The sequence below is a fragment of the Prinia subflava genome, chromosome 6 (assembly GCF_021018805.1).
Source record: "Prinia subflava isolate CZ2003 ecotype Zambia chromosome 6, Cam_Psub_1.2, whole genome shotgun sequence".
NCBI classification, from domain to species: domain Eukaryota; kingdom Metazoa; phylum Chordata; class Aves; order Passeriformes; family Cisticolidae; genus Prinia; species Prinia subflava.
Genome location: NC_086252.1, coordinates 37,300,789 through 37,327,781, shown reverse-complemented (window position 1 = coordinate 37,327,781; position 26,993 = coordinate 37,300,789). Strand labels below are relative to the sequence as shown.

Here is a 26,993-nt window from a genome sequence, read left to right as displayed (position 1 = left end):
AACTCGTTGGCCAAGAAGAGAATAAAAAATTCTACTTTTCCTCGCAGGACAAAGAATAAATCTAGAATTTAAAAGAATCATGTATATTTTGCTTTTTTTGCAGCCATCTAAGCATAAAAATACCGATTTTGCCTGGACCAGAGTGAGGAGATGCTGGAGCAGAATTCCTGCAGCTCTTATCAGACACTGCAGAAACAGCACAAAGTGCTGGGGAAAGATAAAATTCTCCGTCTGCTGTTATCAAAAATGGGGTCAAAAAGTTAACTCAGGCAGGGTTTTACTGCTTAAGTCCTTAAGAACAAGGCCAAACTTGGAGACAAAGAAGGGGCACGTGAGAAGTAAGGCAAAGACCAGAGCTGAGATTTGGGAAGGGCTGGACCGAGAGCAGATCGATGGAAATCATCTGAGTAATCAATAAGCAGGCACAAGAAAATTAATTAACTGCTGTACGAGCCTCCACAGAAACGATCCCAAAGGCAAATGAGTCATTAGCATTATTCATAATGATAATAATAGTTCATCTCCAAAAGGTCAATGTCAAGCAAGGGAAATGTCCATTTATTACCTGGCTAAGGCTTGGGAGGTCCCAATTTCCCACTTGCAAACAGCTCCCGTCCAGGGCAGCCCCCCAGCATTCCCATTTTTCCAATATTAAGGAATAATTGCACACCTTAAACATATTTCACCCGTGACAGAGCGGGAGGTGTTTGCTGGCAGCCAGAAATGTCGTGTTTTTACAGATACACATTGAATTTTACACTTCATAACCTCCAAAGAAGTAGATTTGTTGGGAAAAAATCCAACTCAAAGTACCAGGCCCCATCTCAAAATCCAGTTTATAATTTAGTGGGATTATGTCCATTCCTAAAGAAGAGAAGGAGCCAGGATTTATCCAATCAGTGCTGAAATTGAAGGAAAAAGGAACGTTTTGTCCGTGAAAAATGAAGAGCCAAGGGAATTCCTGCAGAACAGAAGGAAAAGCATCTGGGTATTGCCAAACCAGGATGAACTTTAATCCAGTTAGGGCTGGATTTACACCGAGGTGTAAATCTGGTGCAGAGCTGGGCCAAACCCAGGCTCTTTCTCCATCTTTACGACCATTCTGAATAAAAACTTTAGACAATAAGTGGCATCTCCACAAGCCCCCCTCACTGTGACACCCCCAGGAGCAGCAGTTTTGTTGTCGTGATCATCTCCATCATCCCTGATAAACTTCTCCGAGCTGGCAGAATTCCCTGAGCCTGGAACGGCTCCAGACCCAGGAGAACTGTGACAGCCTCTGCAGCCCCACCCGGCCTCTCTTCAAAGGTTTGGGAGGGCAGGGTGGGGAAAACAGGGTGGAGTGAAAAGAATAATCCCGATTTAATTGTGAGCAGAGCTGCAGAATCCCATCCACGTGAAACTCCCCTGCCTTGTGCCACAAGTCCCTCCCGGGCTCGGAAAGCTGGGACAGGAAAGCCTTGGCACCAGGAGGAGCTGGAATGCTCCTCTGCACCCTGATGGGGGAAAATTTTGTTATTTTGCTCCAGGCTGGAGGTTCTGGGCCTGGAACAAGACAGGGAGATGGAGGTGTGGCTGTGTTCGCTTAACATCCAAGAAATTTCCTCCCTTCCTCACTTGGTTTTTGGTTTTTTGGGGTCATCCATTATTTCTCTTTATTCTCCTTGCTCTCCTCATTGTTACTGTCAGATTTTTTTATGTCAGATCTGTTTTACCCCCTCCTTTAAGACACAGTGAGAGGAAGGAGCAGAAATCAGGGATGGAAGAGCAGGAAAATCCAAGATTTTCCTCCAGAGAGTACAGATCACAGCAGAAATGTCTTTCAAAGAATTCTTCAAGACCTCGCTCCCCTTGCCAAACAAAAACTTCCCTGCAGATCCAGGAATCTTTTTGTGTTACCCATCTCCTTTTTTTTTTCTGAGCTGCAAAGAAATTTGATTTTATAATTCCCTTTTCAACCAGATCTAAATGCATCCCTCGGGTTCAGGGTGACCCCCGACACCTCGGCAGGAAAAGAAGAAATTAATGAATGGAACATGGAATAAAGAGCAAAAATCACTGCAGCCACTCTACAAAACACAGGAGCAGCTAAATGTCCCCAGTCATTCACAATTTTATTGTACAAGAACCCATTACAATATAAAAAAAAGACCTATTACAAAAAAATGAGTAAATTTTTAATTAAAATCATTTACTATATTTACATCTAAATTAAGTTATAACTTAGTATTCTCTCAATATTAAAATTAATTTCTATGTACTTTAGTCTAAATACAAGTTAAATATTATTCAGTTAAATGATGTTAAGTTCAATAAAGTTTAAGCCCTGTTAAATTTAGGTTATTTTTAAGTTTTAATAAGTTTAAGTTTTATAAAGTTTAGATAATATTAAGTCTATATCCTATTAATTTAAGGTTTTATGACATGTAGGTTTTATTAAGTTCATATAATTTAAAAATTCTTTCATATAATTTCAAATTCTTTCTACCAAAATTTATCCATATTAAGTTTAGATATTAATTTTAAAATTACCCTAAATTTTGTTACAACTGGACAAAGCTGCATTTACTTAAAAAAAATTAAATTACTCCTTGAAATGTCAACTGCTATTCCAGCATTGAGAATTGTCACAAATAACATTAATGAAGTGCTGAGCTGACCACTGACTGTGATATAACTGGAAATAAACCTTAAAAATTGCCTTTATTGGATATTTTGGATTGAATTGAAAGCACCTGCTGCTTGAGTGAGGACACCGCAACATTCTAGGAAGTGTCTGAAATCACAGAATGTGACATTTGGAATTCTCCACAATTCACACACAGGGGCAGAAAAAATCTTCTCACTTTTTTGAGACAATCTGGATCTAAACATGCCGGTTTCACCAGATTTGGATCCCAAATGTTGTGAGGGCTCCTGAAAACTTTCTCTCTCAGAAACGCCTCCCACACAGCTCCCACTGTAAAAGGCAGCCCTAATCCTGGATGTGAAGTACAAACCCTGCTCTGCCTCGCCAGTCTGTGCTTATTGAGGTTCAACACTCACTGAAAAATCCAAATTCCAAAATCCCCTTCCTCACAGCAGCCTGGCTGTGGGCAGAACTCTCCACACGTCGTGTTCTGCCTGTAAAAACGCTCAACAGAAGTTTCAAAGCTTCAGTTATCATAATAAATGTCCCAGGTGCTGGAAAATAACCCTCTGTGCTGTGTGTCTGGCACAAGTGGGACATTTCCTCCCACTGTGGCTGAAAAGGGGTTTTATTTTCCATCCCCTGTGTAAAGGTCCCTTGGAAATCCTCTACATCCACACAAATGTTGTCAGGCTTTTCTGTTTGGGATTTTACATTTTAATCTATGTGTCTTAATAAACACCATCAGTTCTTGTGTTGCATTTTCTACCAAATTAAAATGTAAACCCAGGGAAATCATTAAATGTGAGGGAGGTTGTCCAGAGAAGCTGTGGCTGCTCCTGGATCCCTGTCCCAGGCCAGGCTGGAGCAGCCTGGGACAGTGGGAGGTGTCCCTGCCCACGGATCCATGAAGTCCCTTCTAACCCAAACTGTTCCATGATTTAGGAAAACAGAAATAAAAGTCAAATCCAAAACCTCTGTCCTTACACCATATTTTTAACAACATTTGTACAGCAAAAACCCCAAGCTTTTCCCACGGGAAACACAAGAACTGAACACAAATTCCTAAAGATTTTTCACATCAAGTTTTTACCTAAAAAGTGGCAGGATGGGGAATTATTTAGGGCAGAACTGAAGCACTGACCCAGCAACTCAGCATCCCCAAGGGCCTGGGGCAGGATGGCAGCCGGGGTGTGAGGAGTGGGAAAAGGCTTTGGGGAGGAGGCAGCAGGAAGGTGGCAGCCCCAGTGACAGGAATCCCAGGAAAGGCACTTTTCCAGCCCCATTCTCTTCCCAGCTGTATAAATAAATACATTTATTTCTATTTACACACGAGCAGCTCAGGCTTTGTGCTGTCCCAGAGCTCCCAGTGAACTCCAGTTTGCCTCGAAGCCAAGGCCGGCCTTTCCCTGCCGCTCCCAGCCCTTCCTGGGGAGCTGCCTCGCATTCCTGACGTGTTTTGGGGCTGGATCAGGGAAGCTCAGACACACAGGTGAGCTCAAACCCGGCCCCTGCTGAAGGCAAACTGCCTGAGGGGTTCTGGCAGCACAGGCAGGGAGGGTGGGGACCTGTCCCCAAAAAAATTCCAGTTTTGGGAGGCACAGGCTGCTGGGTTTGACCTGGTTCTGCTGCTGACATTCCAGGAGAGCTGCAGAGGGACTGGGGACAAGGGATAGAGAGACAGGACACAGGGAATGGCTCCCAGTGCCAGAGGGCAGGGATGGGTGGGAGATTGGGAAGGGATTCCTGGCTGGGCTGGAATTCCCAGAGCAGCTGTGGCTGCCCCTGGAGCCCTGGAAGTGCCCAGGGCCAGGCTGGAGCAGCCTGGGACAGTGGAAGTGCCCATGGCAGGGCTGGAATCAGATAATCTTTAAGGTCCTTCCCAACCCAAACCTGGCTGGGATTCCATGACTCTCTTCAGACAAAGAAAACGCAGAACTGGTGAGGGACAGAGCAGCCAAACAATTCAGGAAGTCAAAGATTTGGAAAAGCAAACCACGTGAAAAGACACAAAATCCAAGAGGAGAGGCTGTGCCTCAGGAGAAGGGAATTCGGGAAGAACAAGGCCTGGAGCACTGCTAGGAGTACGGAATTGTGACATTCCCAACCTGCCTGGTGAACACCAGCACAGCCCTGGGCACTCCCATTTAACACAACACACGCTTGAATGGGGGTTTAATCCAGGAAAAGGCCTTGGAAGTGCCGGGGAGGTTTGGAGTGCCCATCCCTGGAGGTGTCCTAGGAATTCCTGGAGGTGGCACTCAGGGCTGGGGACAGGGTGGGCACCGGGCACAGCTGGCACTCCTTGACCTTGGAGCTCTTTTCCAAGCTCATTTCTGGGATCCTGAACACCAGAGCCCCAAAGGCTTTTCCCAAAAGGGAGCATCCATCCAATCCAGCCCCAGCAGCAGCAGCGGTGTCCCCACCCCACCCCTCTGGCAGGGAACATTTCCTGTTCCCCCACAGCTCCAAACCCCTCAAGCAGCCACAGAAAAGGAGCCTGAAACTCCTCAGAATCCCATTTTTGCACATTAGGGGGAAAATTCTTCCTGGAAAGGGAGCTCAGGCCTTGGCACTGCCCAGGGAGGTTTGGAGTGCCCATCCCTGGAGGTGTCCCAGGAATTCCTGGAGGTGGCACTCAGGGCTCTGGGCTGGGCACAGGGTGGGCATCGGGCACAGCTGGGACTCCCTGAGCTGGGAGGGCTTTTCCAATCTTTTCCTGGGATTCCATAACCTCTTTCCATGCTGCTTTGACTCATTTTTGGTGGGATTAGCCAGGAGATGAAGGCAGAGTTGCCTGTTTGGAAGCTGGAGGAAAAATCCTGCATTTGAATGAGGTAAAATCCTGCATCTGAATCTTCGTGCACAACAAAACACACCCAAAGAAGCCACTCAAAGATCCTGGCTGCACATATATAAGATATATAACATATGATATATGATATATAATATTATAATATATAATATTATATATATAATATCATTATATGTAACACATGCTATATATTATATATTATATATTATAAATAGAACAGATAGTATATAATAGATAAAATTATATAATGCATTATATAGTGTATAAGTATTATACCAGACACATATATAATGTCTAATATCAATGAATATATTATTAAAACATTATCTATAATGTATTTTATATTTTATTTTTCTATCATAAAATATAAAATACATTATAGATAATGCATAATACTTAATATATAATGTGTAATACGTAATATATGATGCATAATGCATAATGTATAATATATAACATATATAATATATAACAATTTCAGGTCTAGCTGACTCATTTCAAAACTGCATCATCATTTGCAACTCTTTTTACCCCCTTTTGTTCTCAGTCTCTCTTTGTAAGTGGAAATATCACTCCAAATGTTTCCCCTTGCAGCACAAACCATTTTGGTTTCAGTTGGACAAAGCTCATGCTCCAGTGCCTGGAACTGACTCTGCCACCCTGAGGACTCCTGATTAGCTCTTGCACCATGTGGAGGAAAAAAATAAAAGAATTTACACATAAATGACTAAAAAAGTTAATAATTAAATCACCTCACTGAGGCTGAAATGAAAATGAAGCAGAAAGTCGTTAAGAACTAAACTCCAGAAAATCATGGAACAGAGAAACCAGGGGGGAAAAATGAAAAATCTTATTTTTGCTCTATTATAAGAATAACAAAAGGAGTTTAAAAATAACTTAATTCCTGGTCACTGAAAGAAATAGCAAAATTTCCCATCAACCTCTCTAGGGCCAGGAATTAACTTGAGAAAAAGAATTCTAGGGAAAGGAGTAATTTATCTTCCAACCGAAATTCATTTATATAAGTTTACTTAAATGCAGATGATGAAGTCATTCTGATCACTCCTTTTCTTATTCTGACATTAAAAATAACATTTTAATTTTCATTTTTTCCATGGTACTCCACAAAGAGCATGGAAGAAATATTCCCAGAGTGGAGAAGGCTGCAAGTCACCATCAAAAAGCGATTTAAAGTGGAAAGGTAACTCTAAAACACAGATAAAATCACAGCCTGGATTTTTACAATTACCTTAAGAACCTTCAAACATCCATAAAAACTCAACTGGTTTCCCATGGACCAGACTAGCACAGAAATAAAGTTGAATTTTTTCTCTCCCATAAATTTGGAGTCTAAAGAAAAATGACACAAGCTCTGGAGCAAAAAAACAAAATTACAGATTTGACATTTACAGAATCTCTTCCATTTTATTATCCCAGCCCTGATTCCTCCCTTGCTGCATCCCAGCACTGTTTGGAAGAGGAATTCAGACAGGTGATGTGACCAACGAGGTTTTTATCACTCCAGATTAATTTTCTTTGCTCAGGGGTCATTAATCAGGGTTTGCCTGAAAGGAGCTGCAAGTTCAAATATTTTTCTAAATGGCTACAAAGGTTGCTTGGGTTGTATTTTATCTTCTCTAATCCCCTCCTATCCCCTTTTAATAAATAAATTAGGAAAGTTTCACAGCAAAGTACAGCAATTTCAAAGACTCCTAAATAATGTTTCTTATAGCAAACCAAAAATAACTTTCAAGATGGGCCTTAAAAAACATCCCAGAATGGTTTGGGGTTAAAACTCAATTAATTCCAACCTCCTACCATGGGCAGGGACACCTTCCCCCAGACCAGAGCCTCAAGTTGGGACTTGAAATCCCCTTCTGCTAAATTTTAGAGAAAACAGAGAAAATCTGAGAAAACTCAATTGTTACACTTCAAGAAGAGATGCCTAATTTACTCAAAATCCTGGAAATCTCTCGTGATCGTGTTTGTGGGATTTGAAATCTGATGAAAAAATCTAATTTCTAAACTGAGCACACCCTGAGCAGGGAGGCAGAAACTTCAGAATTTCAGAAATCACCATTTGAAAGGATCACAACCAGTGCCACCCTCACCTGAGGAGCCCTCGAGGAGCTGTTTGCATCAAGGTTTCCCCAGCCTGTTTTAAACTGAATTTCATATCTATATATCATATATATCTATATATCTATGTATCTATATCGATATATCTATATATATCGATATAGATATATCGATATATATAGATATATAGATATATATCTATATATATAGATAGATTATAGATAGATTATAGATAGATTATAGATAGATTATAGATAGATTATAGATAGATTATAGATAGATTATAGATAGATTATAGATAGATTATAGATAGATTATAGATAGATTATAGATAGATTATAGATAGATTATAGATAGATTGGTAGATAGATTATAGATAGATTGGTATATAGATTATAGATAGATTATAGATAGATTATAGATAGATTGGTATATAGATGATATGCAGATATGTAGATATGGATTTTTTGTGGGGTTTGTTTTTGTTTTTTGGTTTGTTTTGGGTTTTTTTTTACCTGCCTGGGTGTATCCTCGATGGTTTCCCTGAGCCTCCCAACTCCCTTTTTGGAAGAAGCCAACAAGGAGTGAGGGAAATCCCCGAGGATTTCTTGGCCATCATCCCCTTGGAGGAGCTGGAAGATCCAAGAGTTTGCTCAGGAAAGGGATGTGGAGGAACAAGCAGACGGATGGAGCTGAATGGAGGAGGGCAGAGGGAATCAGAGGGCAGGGAAATGGCACAGAGGTGCTCGAGGGAATTTTTTTCCCCTTGTTTTTTAAGTGGATCAGTTTTCTTACCAAGTTCAGCACTGGAAGCAGAGAAAGCCCCAACCCAGAGCACCTGGGAAATGCAACTCTGAGGGTGGGAAATGCAACACTGAGGGGGGAAATGCAACACTGAGGGGGGGAAATGCAACACTGAGGGTGGGGAAATGCAACACTGAGGGTGGGAAATGCAACACTGAGGGTGGGAAATGCAACACTGAGGGGGGGAAATGCAACACTGAGGGGGGGAAATGCAACACTGAGGGGGGGAAATGCAACTCTGAGGGGGGGAAATGCAACACTGAGGGGGGGAAATGCAACACTGAGGGCGGGAAATCATTACCCACCCCACACGAAACCCCCCTTAATGACTGTGCTCCCACACAACGATTAACACCATTAAAAACTGAGTTTTTTCTCCTTTGAGGGGACTAGCCCAGGATGGAAGTCAATGATTGTCAGCAGCATCCCGACGTGAGGGGGCTCATTACACAGCCCCATAAGCTCTGGCACACTTTAGGGACAAACAAAGGCACTCTCTGTCTGGAATCCCCTCGGAAATCAATTCCTGAGGAACTCCGGAGTGCCAAGGAGACACCAAGCTGGCATTTGCCATTTTCCCAGCCCGCTGGAGAAAGCGGAGTGCCCAATTCCATGGCCTGAGGAACTCGATGGGTTCCACACCTGGGGTCACACACTCCCCTCACAAGGCCCCTCTTCTCCCACTCACACAAACCCCACCCCGCTGGAAGCCCAGTTTTTAACTGGTTTATTTAGAAACAAGGAGGATATAATGAGAATTCAAGAAGCATTGGTTCCTTTTTGTGCACTGAAGGACACCACAGATTTGTTTTATGTGAAGCAAAGCAGGGGTGTTCAATGCTCACTTCAGGCTTAGGCCTGGCCTGGAGAAAACCCCACACATTCAAATAAACAATTTCTCTATTTCTTGATGACAGAGACAATAAACAAGCCCGTGCTCCATACTGACTCCTGCCACTTCAAGAGAATAGAAACTGCAGATTAAAAAATGTGAAAAGTCTTTGGAGGAGAGCTAATCCCTGGGGAAAGATGGCTTTGGGTTTCACATGTGGAGCCGTGGTTTGAAGTGAAGGGGATAAATAAAAAGGCCTTTTCTCAAAGCAGTGTTACCCTGCAAAAAGAACACGTGTTTGCTTGGGTTTTAAAGTGATGAAAGCAGAGGGGAAAACGTGTTGAGATGAACAGAAACCTAAAGAAAGCATCAGCAGATTCAAGCAGGATTGCCCTGGGACTGTTCTGGTTTTTTTTCCAGGAGCTGCCATACTTGGATTTATGACCAAAACTAAAACTCTACTTCAAACACGGTCTGAAACCTTGCACTTGATACAAGTTAATTAAAAAAAACCAAGGTTTTTAACCTCTCATATTCTCAAATGTCTCCTCTAATTTTTCAGTCTCCATCTAGACCCTTGCTGAGGCCCATTGGCTCCTGGCAACTCCCAGGGAATTCTCCTGGTCCTTCCTTTGCACCAAAATAAGTTTCACTCCAAACACATTGGCTGGGGCTCACTCTATGACGGAACAAAAATCTCCTAGAATTTAATTTCTGGCAAAGATTTGCCAGATTTTCCAAACAAAGAGCTTGTGGTGTTGGTTTGGGTTGGGTTTTTTCCCCTGCCCTCAAAAAAAAAAAAAAAAAGGCAAACACACATTTAAAATATTCTAATTGCCCCCATGCCCATAGTACAAGTTAAGGCCTGGAATTCACAAATAGAATCCCTAAATACTTCCCAAACTGCCCTTTTTAAAACGGGAAAGCCCACAGTGTTTGATTTATGTCTCCTACGCTGTCTCTCCTATCACTGCACTGAGGTCTATCATTTTCAAATATTGGTTCCTGCTGTTAAAAGAAAAGGTAATAAAATCAAGTTCAGGGTACATTTTATCAGCAGACCTGCTGACATGCTAAAATCTGCATCCAATGTCACAGCTCTTGGCCTTTTCAGGTCTGTTTCCATGTCAGGAGCTTAATGAGCAGAAAACCAAACAAGAACTCCAAAGACCAATGTCATTCAACAAAACCTTTTGCCTTTTTTTGTTGAACGTGTGCATTCTTGAGAAGACAATGATGACAGATTGGATGTCAAGACCTTTTAAATTTTTTTTCTAACCATTTCATTTTTTTTTTAACTCTTAAAAATAAGCTTGGCTGCTTGGAGTTTACATAATGTGAAAGGCAAAGCCCTGGAATAAAAGATACACTTGGCCTTCATGTGAGGCTTATTTAGCAACTCTTATTTATTATTTCACGGGTCTAATAATATTTTATGTCTAGAAACACCTTTTTTTTTTTAGTTAATATAAACACTGAGGTGTTTTATTGTGGTAATTTCTCTAAGACTGTAAAAAGGGTGCTGACAGGATTCCAGCTCACAGCAGCAAGCCCTGACTTTGGAATTCCCTTCCCAGCATCACTCCTGGCTGCTGTTTACTTCTGGAAAATCCCTGCCCCAGCCTGAGTCTTGCTCTCCACTGATCCATAACCCACAGATGAGCCTCCATATGCCGTGGAAAATGGAACACAGTCCAAACAACCATTTGCTGCTTTTCCAGAAAGCCAATTTCTCAGCGCTGAAGTCACGGGGGAAACAGGATCTTAAGGTTTTGAGTTGTTACAAGCCTGAGCAATTAAATCTCACACAAAAACACATTAATGCGTGGCCTAAGAGTTGCTGAGGTGAGGAAAGATTAATCACCCTGGTATTTAACATCCTGATATAGCTACAGGCACAGGGAATTTTCTCTGCCCGGTGTACTTAGGGGGATTGCAGTGCACAATGCGTATTCACAGCCTCAGGCTTCCCCACTGAAACAGAAAATAAAAATTCCAGCTTTCTAAACCACTGGTCAGTGCAGTGACAGGTCAGTCCTCTGGCAAGGAAAAACATTTGGGTGTTTCATTCACATCCAGGACGGCAAAATGCAGCCAAGCACAACCTGCCAATCCTTCCAATTTCAGCCCTTCACCAACAGAGAGGCTGGAAAAAACCCTAAACCAAACTCCAGTGGAGCCGCTCCTGATATGAGCCAGGAACTCCATGGCATCCTCCACAGAAATCCACCATCAGCAATTATTTCTGGGATTGCACCTTGGAGAGTGGAGCTGACCTTGAGATCACAGAATATTCTGAGTTAGAAGGGATCTGTCAGGATCATCAAGCCCAAGCTCTTAACTGAATGGCCCACACTGACATGATGGGATTTTTATAGATATTAAACAGCTTTTTTTTTTTTTTTAAGCACCTGATTTTACATCCACAAAAAGAATTTATGTTGTTAAAAAAATAGGAAAAAATCAGAGCAATGAATAAAGTGCAAACTTCACATTCACCCTCTCAGCTGCTACACTCACAATGACATGATTTTTTTTTCACCGATATTAAACAGCAAATTTTTTAAGCACCTGATTTTATACCCACAAAAGGAATTTATATTGTTAAAAAATAGGAAAAACCAGAGCAATGAATAAGTGCAAACCTCACACTCATCCTCTCAGCTGCTACCAGGATTCCCCAGGCACCTCCAAGTTTTCCATGCTGTAATCACACGAAATTCAGCTCTGGGGCACACCCAGAGCTGGCAGGTCTGAGCAGCTTCCCACCCCTCTCCAGCTCAGCCTGTACTCACAGGCCCTTCGCAGGGCTCCCTCCGAGGGGCTGAGCCCGGGCTCCGGGACACAGCCCAGGCTGGAGGACAGGGAATCACTGGTGGAGGGCTCTGCCCCTCCTGGGCTCCTCTCAGAGGAGTAAAACCCTGCTCAGGTGGGGGAGATGTGGGGGATTCCTGCTGCATTTACAGCGTGGATTCTTCAGTGAAGTGTTCTGTCAAACGCCGTGGGTTTATTTCTAGGAGTACAAAGAAATAATTTAATAATGGGAATTTATTTAGGGAAGGTGAGGTAACTTGTAGGGAGCAACAAGGATCTGTCCTGCAGGCAGGAAGGGTCCAGAAATACAGATGGGATCACACAGAGAAAGAGTCATGCAAAAAGACACACACTGAAGACACACAAAAGATGCACACAAAAGGACACACAGAGAAAGACACACATCCAGCCCCAGTGAGAAAAACACACACAGAGACACAAAAACACCCAAAGTCACAGGAACAGACACAGAGAGACACAAAAATACCCAAAGTCACAGGAACACAGAGGCTCACACACACCAAGGACTCACACAAAAACACCCAAAGTCACAGAAACAGAGACACACAAAAACACCCAAAGTCACAGAAACAGAGACACACAAAAACACCCAAAGTCACAGGAACACAGACTCACACACACCAAGGACTCACACACAGAATGACACAGCCACTGAAAGCCTCTCACACATACAGAGAATGACACCCACACTCTGAGTGTGCCACGCACAGAAATGCACTCACACACAGAAACACACACTCAAACACACAGAGAGAAACACACAGAGAAATACTCACAGAAACACACAGAAATGCACACTCAAAAAACCACACAGAAACACACACTCAGAGACACACAGAAATACAGAAACACACAGACAGAAACACAGAAATGCACACTCACAAGTACACACACAAAAATACAGAGGAACACACAGACATAGAAATACAGTCAGAAACACACACAGAAGTACACTCACACACAAATACACACACAGAAACACACAAACGCTGTCCCACAAACACAGAAATACACACAAACACATACAGAAAAATACACACTCACACACACACTCAGAAATACACTCAGAAGCACACACTCACACAGAAATACAGAAATACACTCACACACAGAAACACACTCACAGAAACACAAAGTCACACAGAAACAAACAGAAACACACAGAGAGAAATTCATTCATGCAGAAATGCACACTCACACAGAAACACTCACTCCCACACAGAGGAAGACACACAAAAAGACCCCGTCACACAGAAAGACACCCACACTCACACACAAAGAAAAACTGACACAGACACACAGAGCAAGAGCCACAAAGACAACAGAAACACGCAGAAACGCGCAGAAACGCGCAGAAACACACGCAGAAACACGCAGAAACACGCAGAAACACGCGCAGAAACACGCGCAGAAACACACGCAGAAACACACGCAGAAACACACAGACTCTGAAAGATTCACACTCAAACACAGACTGCAAGATTCACACTCACGCACAGACTTCAAACAAAAGTCCCCAAAAGGACTCCACACACCTCCAAAAAGACTCCACACTCACTAACTCACACACACAGTGACACACACACAGAGAAAAAAATCACACCAAAAAAACACACACAGAGAAAGGCTCCACACACACCCCAAAAGATTTCACACTCACACACAGCGACTCCCAGACACACAGAAGAACACCACAGCCACAGAACAACACACACACAGAGACTTTCACACACACAAAAAGGCTCCACACACGACCCAAAAAAGCCTCCACACACCCCCAGAGCCCAGCATCACCTGGGAGGAGGAAAACCCGCATTCCAGGCTTTGTTTCCCTTTATCAACTCTTTTATCCGGTGACTTTGGCACATGGAACATCTGTGTTCTCAGTGAACACCAACGCCTCTGGTAAACCAGAATAAAGCTCCCTATTTCCAAGAGAGTGGTGGTTTTAAAAATTGTTTCCCTCTCCTCCCTCCTCTCCATAGCCCCAGGCAGCTTCCCACAGGTGGAATGGAGGCCCTTGACAGCTGCTGTGAGTTCCCTTCCCTTAGCAAAGAATCCCAGCCACCGATTTTAGGGCTCCACGTGGCATTTCCTGCATTTCCCTGCTATTTTAAGGGCTGTTTTCAAAACGCAGCGGAGTTTTCATGGGTTCAGCTCACAGCAGAGCCGGGCAATCAATGGCTGTCAGAGCAGATTGTTAAAGACACGCAGGGAAATGCATTTCACCAAATGAGTTCAGGCACTTCTGACACTGATTAACAATTAACCCTCCTCCCGTCAGAGTCAGAAGTTGATTAACTACTGCATGCTCGACACAGAAAGGAAACAATTCAGGTAAAGAAACCCAAATAAACAAGAGTTGAAAATTCTCCCAGAAGAAAAGAACTCATTTGTGGGAGCACAGCTGTTAGAAAAATCCTGAAGGGATTTCCCCTTATCTCCTTTTCCAAAAATTAAATCCCACATTCCCCCAACAAAGCTGTGTTTTACGTGCATCTACATTACAAGCATCTCCCTGCAATAGTGAAATGAGACTTTCAAAGGAACTTTATTGCTCATTTTATAGATTTCCCTGGCCCTTTGATGAGCTGCCATTCCAAGCAATCTCAGCTTTGCACCTCTGCTGCTCCTCCCCTCCTCAGCCCCACCCATTTCCAGGTTGTCTGTGGGAACAGCACGAGCTGGGAATTTGCCAAGCATCTCCCATCAGGAATTTTCTACATTCAGCCAAAGCCCACAAGGACTGGGTCCAAATCCATCCTGGAGAGAAACAGGACACGATGGGAACAAGATACAGCACAGAAGCCACCAAGGGAATGGTGCTCCAGGAAATCCAGGCTCTTTTTAGTGATGTGGAATAAAGATCAGAAGTGTTAGGGATGGAAAATCCCTCTCAGACCATCGAGTCCAACCATTCCCCAGCACTGCCAAGGCCAGCACTGCCCCATGTCCCCAAGTGTCACATCCACAGGGCTGTGAAATCCCTCCAGGGATGGGGGCTCCACCTGAGCACCCTTTCCATGAAGGAATTTTCCAAATATCCAATCTAAACCTTTCCTGGTGAAGTTTGAGGCCGTTCCCTCTCCTCCTGTCCCTGTGCCCTGGAGCAGAGCCCAAATCCCCCCGGCTGTCCCCTCCTGTCAGGGAATCCCAGAGAGGGAAAAGATCCCTCTGGATGCTCCTTTTCTCCAGGCTGAGCCCCTTCCCAGCTCCCTCAGGAATTCTCCAGTCCCTTCCCAGCTCCCTCAGGAATTCTCCAGTCCCTTCCCAGCTCCCTCAGGAATTCTCCAGTCCCTTCCCAGCTCCCTCAGGAATTCTCCAGTCCCTTCCCAGCTCCCTCAGGAATTCTCCATTCCCTTCCCAGCTCCCTCAGGAATTCTCCATGCCCTTCCCAGCTCCCTCAGGAATTCTCCATGCCCTTCCCAGCTCCCTCAGGAATTCTCCAGCCCTTCCCAGCTCCCTCAGGAATTCTCCATTCCCTTCCCAGCTCCCTCAGGAATTCTCCAGTCCCTTCCCAGCTCCCTCAGGAATTCTCCAGTCCCTTCCCAGCTCCCCCATCTGCTCCTCACAAGATCTGTGCTTTTTGGATTGCTTTATCCCATATTAATACAGAAATAAAGGAATTTTTCTTCAGCCAGGAGAGCTGAACCTCCTCCTTCAGCAGCTGCAAATAAATCAATTTTCTGCAGGTCTGGACCTCGAGCTCCCAGCGGGGCAGGATCCAGTGGTCATCTCTGAAAATGAAGATAATCCCACAATTATCCCCATCCCACGGGAGGGAGCATTCTCCAGCCAGGGATTCTGGAACAGATCCCAGCCCAGCTGTTCCTCCTCTGTCTAGAAATCAGGTGCTGAGGCTGACCAAAGAAATGTAAATCCTGTGCACAGCCTGAACCAAATTATCTGGCAAAGTACAAGAAGAAAACATCAAAAAGCTACAAGCAAGTGGAGGGATGAAAATGAAAGACACTTGCCACAATCCACACAATTCCTGTTTCTGCCATTGTTTGGGGGGGATAATCAAATCCTCCAGGTGCTCAGAACAAAACCCTTGATTTAAATGCTAGTTTCAAATGGAAATACATCAGAGCTTTACTTCATGGTTGCAAAGTTTATTATTTTTCAGATTTCTTCTGCAGAACAACCCACAGTGGGCTCCACTCTGGTGAGGACAAACTTCTCATCTGTCTGCTAATTCTTCAAACTCCTAATCTGACTGCTAATAATTAATTTTTAACAGCTTTTATACCATATTTCCACATCAATTTAACCCATTTTTCAGTCTGTAGACACAGACATACATTTACACACTGTGATTCCTCTGGTGTAAAACAACTGGCACTAAAGCGTGACCCTGGTGGCAAAGCCCAAATGCTCCAGCTCAAATCTCACTTTTACCTGATAAACTCCGGAGAAACCTGAAGGAGTTTTGCAGCAACAGCTGGGGTTAAAGTTGTGCTTGAAAGAAGATTTTTCTGCTTTTCTGTATAACTAAGGAACAGGAGCAGTTCAGGAGTTGTGCTGTGGCTGCTTTTAGCTGTGTTGACTTAAAAAGTGTCTGAGCTGCCAAGTTTCAGGTTTCACCTCCCGCATGTGTCCAGACATGTGGTTTAGCACATTATCCTCAACCACTGCAGCCTTTTTTTTTTTATGGAAGCACCGCAGGAAAACGGGGCAGTGCAGCTCAGGGAAGGCAAATCATTCACAGCAAGTCCCTCTCAAAGCCACAGAGAAAAAAAATAATAAAGCACAAAGCGATTTAAATGTGAATTGTAGCATCAACCCCTCACCTGTTACACTCACAGGGAGACAGTCCATGATCTTATCTGGGGGTGGTTAACCACAGGCAAGGTTGTAAACATGGATTTAACCAGTTAAGACAATCCTGACAATTCAGAGAAGATCTCAGTTGCCTTTATTTTGGCAGCTAAGCACACAAATAAAAGTTCCTTTTGCAATTAAAAGTTCTTTTTAAAAGAGTTTATCATGTAATTGCTTCACTGTGGTGGTCAAACTACTCACAGAGCCACATAGAGAATTATATTTTTAATAGATATAGATGTTGCTCTTATCTGTATTAAATGAGAAAAAAAAATGGTTTCTATCCACACAGAATAAAGGAAATTTTCTATGGGAAGAGAGCTACACATTGGACTTTCTCACTATCACAGAGGCAACATTTTTGGCACTATTAAAGAAGATGGAGATATGGTTTTAAAATCCCCAAACCCTTTCCCCCAAAGAAATAACATTATCTACTTTGAAAAGTCATCAAGCATGCACAGAATCCCACAATTAAAACACCCAGGTGGGATATTAACACCATTCATAAAATCAGAAAAAAATTATTTTAGCAATATTATGTACAACAAGTCTGAGAGATTACCCAGCTAGAGCCTGAAATATCCTGGATTTCTCGATTAAACATAACCTGATAACCAACTGGAACAACCCCAAAATTCATCTTTCCCAAGACCCTCAGGTCAACCCAAGGCCAATTTTGCCCCCTCATTCCTGAATTCACCTCTCAGGGCTGTCCCAGAATTAAAGCAAAGAAAGGAGAGGAAACGCTTCCTCCTCCCTCTGTGCTGCCAAAAATCATCTGCTGGGCACCTCTGCCTTGTCCACACTCAGCCTCCAAAACCCCAGGACTGTCCCCAGTTGTGGCTCCCCAGCGTTCATAAATAAATCCCTGTGCCCAGTGGTGGGGACTGGAAAAGCAGAGGATTCCACAGGCTGCAGTGAGCTTACACAGACAGGTTTGAAACAGAATTGAATTTTAGGCCTTGAAATATTTGGAGCATAGAAAGTTTCTGAGCTGCCAAAAATATAAAAGTAACTATTGTGTGCTGTAAGGTGCACGTGTAGTCTTAATGACTGGTTTAAATAGATGCCTGTAAGCTTTTAGCATTAATCTGTTGGCTAAAAAACTTTTAAAAGGCCTTGGAACAAACAGAAGTTTGGCTCCTGTTGTTATGTGAGCTGTACCGTCTTTTATGGCTCCACCTTCACCGAGACTGGTAATGAAATAGAAAACTCATGGAACGCCTCTCAGTTACCCCATCCTGTTATTAGATATTAGATCCAACATCCAATGACATTTTCCAGTGTTAGGACACCACAGGACATTTTTTTCCAAGGCAGAACAACCCTTAAAACCAGCTCCAAGTGCCTCTGGTCCTTCCTGACCCTCTGCTCCCACTCCCATTATATTCCTTTCTACAAAGGGTTTTACAAAGCTCAGACTTCAGCTGCTGACCTGTGGTTAAAACCTGAGCCACGCTGCAGCTCTTGGGGCATTTTTTATTGAATTAAGCTGCTGTTTGCCCTGGGCTTTTTGAAAAAGAAGGGAAAACACGGCTCCTTTCAATGCCAGGGTGGTTCTGTCACGCAGCTCCTGGGGAGGCAGCGTCCCACCCTACAGCTGCAATTCCTGAAGGCTTGAAGGGCCTTTTTTTGCAAGGAAGGGGTGAGAGTTGGAGGTCTGACAACCAAGAGTAGCCTAAATACAAAGCAAAAGGTTCAGGTGATCAATTATTATGGGATGTCTGACATTGCAGAATGCAACTGTTAAAAACTGCTTTATTTAAAATAAAAAAAGAAGAGAAAAGGCAGTTTAATAAGTGATGCAAAGGCAATCACTCATCCTCTCCCACCAGCACATCAATGCCTGACCATTCCCTGAGTACAAACCCTCTTTGGAAAGACCAAACCCTCAGGTTTTGTTGCTGAGGAAGACATGCTAAGGTATGGAAATGAAGTGGAAAATGCCTTTGATCCGATCAGATCTGCTGTCCCAGCTGGCTCCAGTCAATGCACAGAACCAAATTCTGATGCAGAAAGACAAATTCTGCTCCCTTCATATGTTACATAACCCAGCAAAAATGCATTTAAAGGACTTGATGTGACTTCAGTTACCCTGTGCGCCTTTTGGTAAAAAAGAGGAGGAGGAAAGAAATTTCTCTGCATCAAAAATCCACATTTCATTATTAACCTTCTTCAGAGCTTGGCCTCGGTGGGCTCACAAAGTTCTGCCAGGGAAAAATAAATCCTGTGGCACTGAAATACATGAGCAAAGGCCTTTTCCTCCACTCCTGGGAATTGTAAAGGATCTGTTTTTCTCTGCCTCTGAAATCTGGCTTCAAACCACAGCAAACAATACTTTGCCACCAGCCAAAAATCATTTGTCAAACCACCGGGGCATTTCTGAGTCAGGGCTGGTCAGGAAAGGGAGTCAAGGCTGCTCCAGCATTCCCTAGGGAATTCACAATAGCTCAGGAATTGAGGTTCCCAGTCCTGCAGCTGGGGGGAGGGATTGATAAATTCGAGGAGTTGGTACAAAACAATCGATGCCACAGCCAGGAGTGACTGCAGCTGGTGTGGGACACAAAGGGATAAAAACAACAAAAACAAAAGGAGTTGTGGTTTGATGCTCTGCAAGACAAATCCATAAATAATAGAAACTGCTGAAATGTCCTGATTTTGAAAACTTTATCTGTTTGGTTCCAATATCCTGAGGTGGAGGAGAACCACAAGAAGCATCCTGCACCTCTCCCATGAGGAAAGGCTGGGGGAGTTGGGAATGCTCAGCCTGGAGAAGAGAAGCTTTGGGATGACCTCACTGCACCCTCCCAGCACAGGAGGAGCTGCAGGAAAGATGGAGAGAGATGATTTCCAAGGGCTGGAGGGACAGGACACAGGGAATGGCTCCCAGTGCCAGAGGGCAGGGCTGGGTGGGAGATTGGGAAGGGATTCCTGGCTGGGCTGGAATTCCCAGAGCAGCTGTGGCTGCCCCTGGATCCCTGGCAGTGCCCAGGGCCAGGCTGGAGCCCCCTGGGGCAGTGGGAGGTGTCCCTGCCATGGCAGGGGTGGGGTGGGATCATCCTTAAGGTCCCTTCCAGCCCAGGCCACTCCTGGGTGGTGAATGCCCCAAATTCCAGTTTGATTTAGCACAGAGTTCACAGAGCCCGGGGCACTCCAGGCAGGCAATGACAGCCCTTCATCTCTGCCTGCTGAAGGGAAAAAACCACAGATTCCAGCTAAATCAGCAGGGTGGTTCAACCAAAACCTTTCTGCTCTGAGTGTTTTATCCACCTGTAGCAGAGAGTGCAGGGCAGAGGACACTCACAGCCCTGCACCCCAAACCTCTCATTTCCTGCAAGCAGTGAAGGAGAAATCCTACCTGGCTGCACGCATCACTCTCCTGCTCTAATTGTACTGTAATTATTAACTTCATCTATTGCTTCACAGAAAAGAGATTTTCAAGTCTGTGCAGATCAGCTGTAAATCTGCAGCTCTTTGATACCTCATGAATTTTATAAACATCTATTTTAAGGTTTTCTCCACTAGAGATCATTGGTGCCAGTGCCAGTTTTTTAGCCATAGTCTCACAAATCACTCCAAATGTGAGAATTATTACAGGGAAGAGAAGGAAAGATAGGAATTTCTGTTTCTTCATTTCAAGAAATGAAGCCAAATAGTCAATTCTGAAATGTTATAGGGACAGTTTATATATATACAAATAAATAAAAGCTGAAATAAAGAAACAAGAAAATGAAACATAAAAACCCGCAGCAAAAGTCCTTTCTGAAACAGAAAGAATTTTTCCCTTCTGTGCTGTGGGGAACGTTATCAGACTAGATTGATATCAGGCAGTGTTGCAATAATCTCAGAAAAATAAAATAATTACGAGGAACAGAAAGCAGCCCCAGGCTGGAATTAGCTCTGCTCGGGGAGATTCCCCAGCCCCTACACCCACATGGTGTTCTCACAACTGATACCCCACAGCAGTGCCAGCATCTCCTGCGTTTGCTTGGACATTCTGCTTCCCTGACTTCTGCAGAAGCTCTGCTGTGAGGTTTTATTAATAAATGTGAAATTAATATTTATATGTTTATATAAACACCCTCTGATTTGACTCTGCATCTGCGTGAGGCAGATGAGATGCCCTGAACCTCTCCCAAGAGGGAAGTACCACTGTAATGGTAATTTTGGGATTTTTTGAAGTGCAGGCTTAGTTTTAAAGGATGGGCACAGGACCTGCCCTGGGAGAAAATTCCAGTTGTGGAGCAGCCGCGTTTCCCTGGGATGCAGCAGCTCCGTCCTGGAACAGCCAAGGAGGGGATTCTCCTGCTCAGTTCAGGGCACAAAGAGCTGCGAATTACAGAAACAAGGATGGGCCTGGGAAGAGGTTTCATTGCTCCAGCCAGGCACAACAGATGGACACAGTGAACTTCCAGGAAGGAAAACTGGTGATCCCAGCCAGAAAAAAGTACTGGGACCCTGAACATGCACCTGATGCTCTGAAAGTAAAAGCCAAGGAAAATATGGCCATAAAAACCCCACAAAGTAATTTGGTGTGTCCTGCCTGGAGAAAAGACTGAGGGAGACTCATCCCAGTCTGGAGCTCTCTCCTGAGGGACAGCTCCAATCTCTGCTCTCTGTGACCCAGGGAGCAGCTGGAGCTGGGCCAGGGGGGGTTAGGTTGGGTTTTAGGGCAAGGTTCTTCCCCCAGAGGGTGCTGGGCACTGCCCCAGCTCCCCAGAGAATTCCCAAGGCTGCCACAGCTCCAGGAGAGTTTGGATCCCACTCCCAGGGATGCCCAGGGTGGGATTTTGGGGTGTCTGTGCAGGACCTGGAGCTGCATCCATGATCCTGTGGGTCTCTTCCAGCTCAGGGGATTCCATAAAATGGATTTCCTTAGCTGCCAGCTGAAAGAAGGAACAGCCACACTCTCCAAGCCCACACCTAACACACGAAAACTCTTCATATCCAAAGCACCAAAACGCCTCAAGTCCAGCCTGAAGTGACATTTGAGCCGAACCAGCCCCTGGAAAGAAGGTTTGAGGCACTGTGGAGGCACACGAGGCTCCTCTGTGCTTCTCTCCAAAGCTTTTAGCTCCATTTCAGTGTATTAAGCCGAGCTCTGAATTAGTGCAATTTGCCACAACAGGTTTCTTCACATCAGGACAAAACCGGGGCAGCGTTTTTCCCCAAACCAAAAAGGATTAGATGACGCTAAGTGCTCCCGTCTGCATGTTTCAACTCCTGAGCAGGGTAATCACCACCCTCCGGGGCACATCCCCAGGGCTGGGGAGATAATCTGGTGTCTGTCTTGCTGCTTTTGAGGTGAGGAAGGAAGGGTAGAAAAGCGCCCTGGAGCGCCAGGTATTCACCAGAGGCAGCTCCCGCAGAGCCGGGCTGGGGTGGCAGCCTGCTCCTTCCAACCCCAGCCAGCCTCAGCCCTGCACTCCTGGCAGGGGTTTAAGGGGGGAAAGGGTCCCTGGAGACCCCATGGGAGGAGCTGTTATGATGCCACTGAAGATGGTGTTTCACGCAGGTTTTTTGCCCGTTAAATTTGAAAGAACGGACAAAAATTAGAAGACCTTGCACTTAAAGCTAAGGCAAGGCTGCTCCTACAACGGGTGTTAATTCTCCATCCGTATAAATCCAGGGAGGCTGAAGGATTTCAATCTTAGCTTCCCTAACATTTGGAAATAATCGTGTAACTGGGCTACAAGGAAGAAAACCACATTTCTTTATCAGAAAATGGACATTTTGACATAGGAAAGACAATTGTTCTCATAGACACACTTATTTATGGGCAAAACTAATTAAGACTGTGAGAGCACAGTCAACATGAAGTCTGCTTCAACATTTTGAGGAAGCAGAATGTCCAATCTATTTATACACCTGATTTTTCACTCCATTGCTGCAAGGATCTCTTCCCACTTTGTTTTTTAACAAGTACTCCTGTTACAAAAAATGCAGACTAATGAAGGATGAAAATGAAGGATGGAGTTGGACCGTCCCCTGGATTGAGAGCTGGGGAGAGGAAACATTAAATTTAGGAAAGCACAATTTTCCCTGAAGAGCATTGAGTGCAGAACCAGGTTCTACCTCTGCCTCCCCTACAAACTCCAGGAGGATTTCTGGGAATGGGATGAGCTTTAAGGGCCCTTCCAGCCTAAGTCATTCCAGGATGATTCTTTGGGGTTTTTTTAACATAAAACCTCAGGTTCTAATCCTTTACTGCCCCACTTCCAGACCGATAGGATGATGTCAACAATGGGGTTTGTAAGCTTATTCCAAGCAGGTTTCACACAACAGTTCAGATTTGTTTGAACATCAAAGCAAAACCCAGACAAAACTCAAATGGAAACCATTTTACCCCAAATTTGGTCCAGAGCCAAAGCCTGTAGTTCAACCTCCAAAAGCCCCAGGCTTCAGGCAAGAAATCCCAATCTCGTTTTGTTGGATGGAAGCTTGTGCTCCCTGCTCATGGACACAGCAAGAAAACAAGGAATGCCAAGGGTTATCCTGAGCCTTCACTTAAAACCATGGAATCCCAGGATGGTTTGGGTTGGAAGGGGCCTTAAACTCATCCCATTCCTCCCTGTGCCATGGGCAGGGACACCTTCCACTATCCCAGGCTGCTCCAAGCCCTGTCCAACCTGGCTTTCAGCATTTGGGCACTGGGAATGACCATCCTGGTGAAATCCACGTGCAGGGCCCAGGTGAAACCTCCTTATTTAGACTAAAAGGTTCTCCCAGCAATTACTGGAAAAATACCTGCCAACATCCCATGCATCATTCAATCCGCCTCAATCCTTCAGGAAAGCTGCCACCTGAAATTCCTTCTGAAGTTTGTTGGCATGGAGCTACCATGGGTGCTTTTCACCACTTCTGAGCTGTTGGACATGCACCTCATCCAGGAGGCCTCTGAGGCACACACGGGAATAACCGAAGCATTCCTTTCCTTTGAGTCCACAAGATCCAGCCCATAGATCTGAGGAAAGGAATTAAAGTATTGAGGAACACAGACTTGGAAAAAAAAAAAGAAAAGGGGGGAAATTTTCAGAAGTATCAAAATTCATGCGGCAAAATTATTATTCTTTTTTGATTTTTAATCACAGAATGATTTGGGTTGGAAGGGATCTTAAAGCTCATCTTGTTCCAAGCCTCTGCCACAGGAAGGGATTTTTCCAGGGGCAGGGAATCCTCCATGGGTTGGGAATCTTCCACTTCTGCTTTGCAACCCGGGTTTGGAACTCCTGATTCCGGACAGGGTTCTCCTACATAATTACCACAAGCATATAAACAGGATAAAAGGAAATATTCCCTCTCTCTTCTCTCACACCTGAAACTTTGGAAGTGGAAAGCCAAGCAGGAAACCATTGGGATAACCTTCCTCAGCCTTGAGTTAACAAGGTGTCTCTCCGACAGAGCTCCCAAGGGTGCAGGAAAAGCTGCCTGTTCCTCTAAAATGGATTATTTTTCCTTGCAGCACCTCGAGGTGCCCATGGCAATGACCCCCCTGACCCAGTGACCACATCTCCCCAGCCTGGCCGTGCTTTCCCTCCTCCTCCTGCCGGACAAAGGGAATCCATCCCAAGTGCTCGGGGATCCATCCCGCGGGATCCATCCCGTGCAAGCGGATTTTGGGATCTCCCATCATCCAGAGGTCAAAGCTCGGAGAGAGAGCCCTGCCAGAGCCAGGCTGGAGGCTGCAGATTATCCCCCCGGGAAGGGATGTCACCCTGAGAGGATGCGCAGAGCAATTATCACGCTGGGAAGCACTAATTGACTTAAAGCGAGGAAGGCACGGCGGGAAGAGGGGGAGCTCTGGTAACCGAGTTAATTGTGGGCTGAGTGGAAGAGTAAAACATCACCATGCAAGGGTTGATGAATCACCAGGCTGTAGAACAACCTGGACAACTCCCCTGCTCCTGCCATAAAACATCCCTCTGCAATTACCTCTGGAATTCACCTGCACTGCAGGTACAGGGCCTGGCTGGGCAAGGGGGCACAGACACACAAAACAGGGACGGAGTCAGCTCTGAATTCTCCTTCTCTCAAACTTTCTGTGTTCTCAAACTTTATTCTTTGTCATCACAAACCTTTAATCTTTTTGTCCTTTCCTTAAAAACTCATCCAAGCAGAGGTGTGACAACGGGGAGGTTCAAAGTCACGGAGGAAGCTTGAAAACTTAGAGGTTCAAAAGTGACCTGAGAAACAGAGATCTCAACACTTAATGATTTATGATTTTCAACAGAAAACATGTTGATTGAGGGAGAGAAACTTGACTCATTCTCTGAGCATCTGGGATTAGCAGCACGGCGCTCCTGGAGGAGGCTGCAGCACATGGCTCTGCGACTGCTCTGATCTCTGCCTTTGCGGCTGGCTACGCTGCCCTCTGACAATGGGAAATCCCATTTTCCTGAGACTGCCCTCAGGAATCAGCCAGCCGGGCCTTGCAAACCAGCCCTGTCTGCATGAGCCACGTGCACTCCTCAAGCCCAGGACTGTTTTCAGTCCCTGCATCAGCAGAGCAGCCAGGGCCTCGAGCAGAACTGAGCCCTCGGTGCTCACGATCCCCGTGATCCCCACAGGGCTGCTGGTTGTCGTTCCAAGGGATTGACAGCCTGATCCAGCACAAGGAGATGCAGCTGGATATAGGGAATAGGTACCAGAAGCCTCTGTCTATTCTGAAGAAAAACACCGCGCTGCAGGCAGCGCTTTTCCAGCCTGCCAGAGTCAGCCCAGCACCTCTTACAGCAGCACAGGATGGTTTGGGTTGTGGGGACCTTAAACACATCCCAGTCCAGCCCTGCCATGGGCAGGGACATCTTCCACTATCTCAGATTGCTCCAGCCTGGCCTTGGACACTTCCAGGGATCCAGGGGCAGCCACAGCTTCTCTGGGCACCGTGTGCCAGGGCTTCACCACTCTCCCAGCCAGGAATTCCTTCCCAATCTCCCATCCAGCCCTGCCCTCTGGCAGTGGGAAGCCGTTCCCCCTTTTCCTGCCACTCCAGGCCCTCATCCAAGCTCCCTGTGCAGCCTTCATGGTGGGCAGTTTGTATTTTTCACCCACACTTTTTGCTGCACTAAGTACATTTTTACGGTGCTCTGTCACTTCCTGCGGTGAAGCCCCACTGCTGAAGAGCCCGAGGTTGGCGTCCACACCTGCGGAACACGGAGCCCAGCTCCTTTTACAGCTCTATAATCATCAGGAGATGTGTAATAACTGCATTTTTACAAGGGACCTGTTAAACTCAGGCTGGGAACCGGGTCCCAGGCACTTGACGCTGCACACCCAGCGCTTCCCACAGCCTGGGTCCCTCCTGCCAGTGCCACAGCTGCTGGGGACAACCCGGGTTTGGGGACACCTCCCCACTGCTTCCTCTGTGGCTGGGGACACCTTGATTTAGGTCCATGTACTGCTCCCAAAGTTGCCAGGGCTGCAGACACCTGTTTGCAGTGCCACCTCCTTCTCCCCCACCAGAGCTGCTGACAGCCCGGTTTTGGTACTCCCTCCTGTTCCCCAAAACCAGCAGGCCTGGGGACACCCTCCTTTGGTGCCACCTCCCCAAAACTGCTGGGGCTGGAGATACCCTGATTTCAGTGACACCTTCCGCTCCCTGTAGGGTTGGGGACACCCTGATTTTGGTGCCACTTCGCTCTTCAGTGGGGCTGGGGACACCCTGATTACGGTGCCACCTCCCACTCCCCGTGGGGCTGGGGACACCCAGATTCCGGTGCCACCTCCCACTCCCCGTGGGGCTGGGGACATCCTGATTCAGGTGCCACCTCCCACTCCCCGTGGGGCTGGGGACACCCTGATTCCGGTGCCACCTCCCACTCCCCGTGGGGCTGGGGACACCCAGATTCCAGTGCCACCTCCCACTCCCCGTGGGGCTGGGGACACCCTGATTCCGGTGTCACCTCCCACTCCCCGTGGGGCTGGGGACACCCTGATTCCGGTGCCACCTCCCACTCCCCGTGGGGCTGGGGACACCCTGATTCCGGTGCCACCTCCCACTCCCCGTGGGGCTGGGGACATCCCGATTCCGGTGCCACCTCCCACTGCCCGCTCCCGCCGGGACGCGGCTCAGCATCCCCTGGGGCGGCAGAGCGGGACCCGCAGCCCCGAGCCCGCCCCGCTCTGCGCTCCCCTCCCGGGCCCTTCCCCGCACTCACCCTCCGTGCGGGACA

At 45.8% G+C, this 26,993-nt stretch overlaps 1 protein-coding gene across 2 annotated transcripts in view; it reads right to left on the bottom strand.

Moving 5' to 3' along the window:
* LYPD6B (LY6/PLAUR domain containing 6B) overlaps nucleotides 1–23,587 on the bottom strand; it is a 39,389-nt gene extending 15,802 nt beyond the window's left edge. Inside the window, exon 1 of one of the 2 annotated variants that reach the window (XM_063401032.1) lies at nucleotides 23,569–23,587. The gene's annotated coding sequence lies outside the window, so the exon portion shown is untranslated. Of the gene's footprint in view, nucleotides 1–16,395; nucleotides 16,534–23,568 lie in introns of those variants that run through there. The other variant, XM_063401031.1, reaches the window with a different exon arrangement.
* Nucleotides 23,588–26,993: the final 3,406 nt, after the last annotated feature.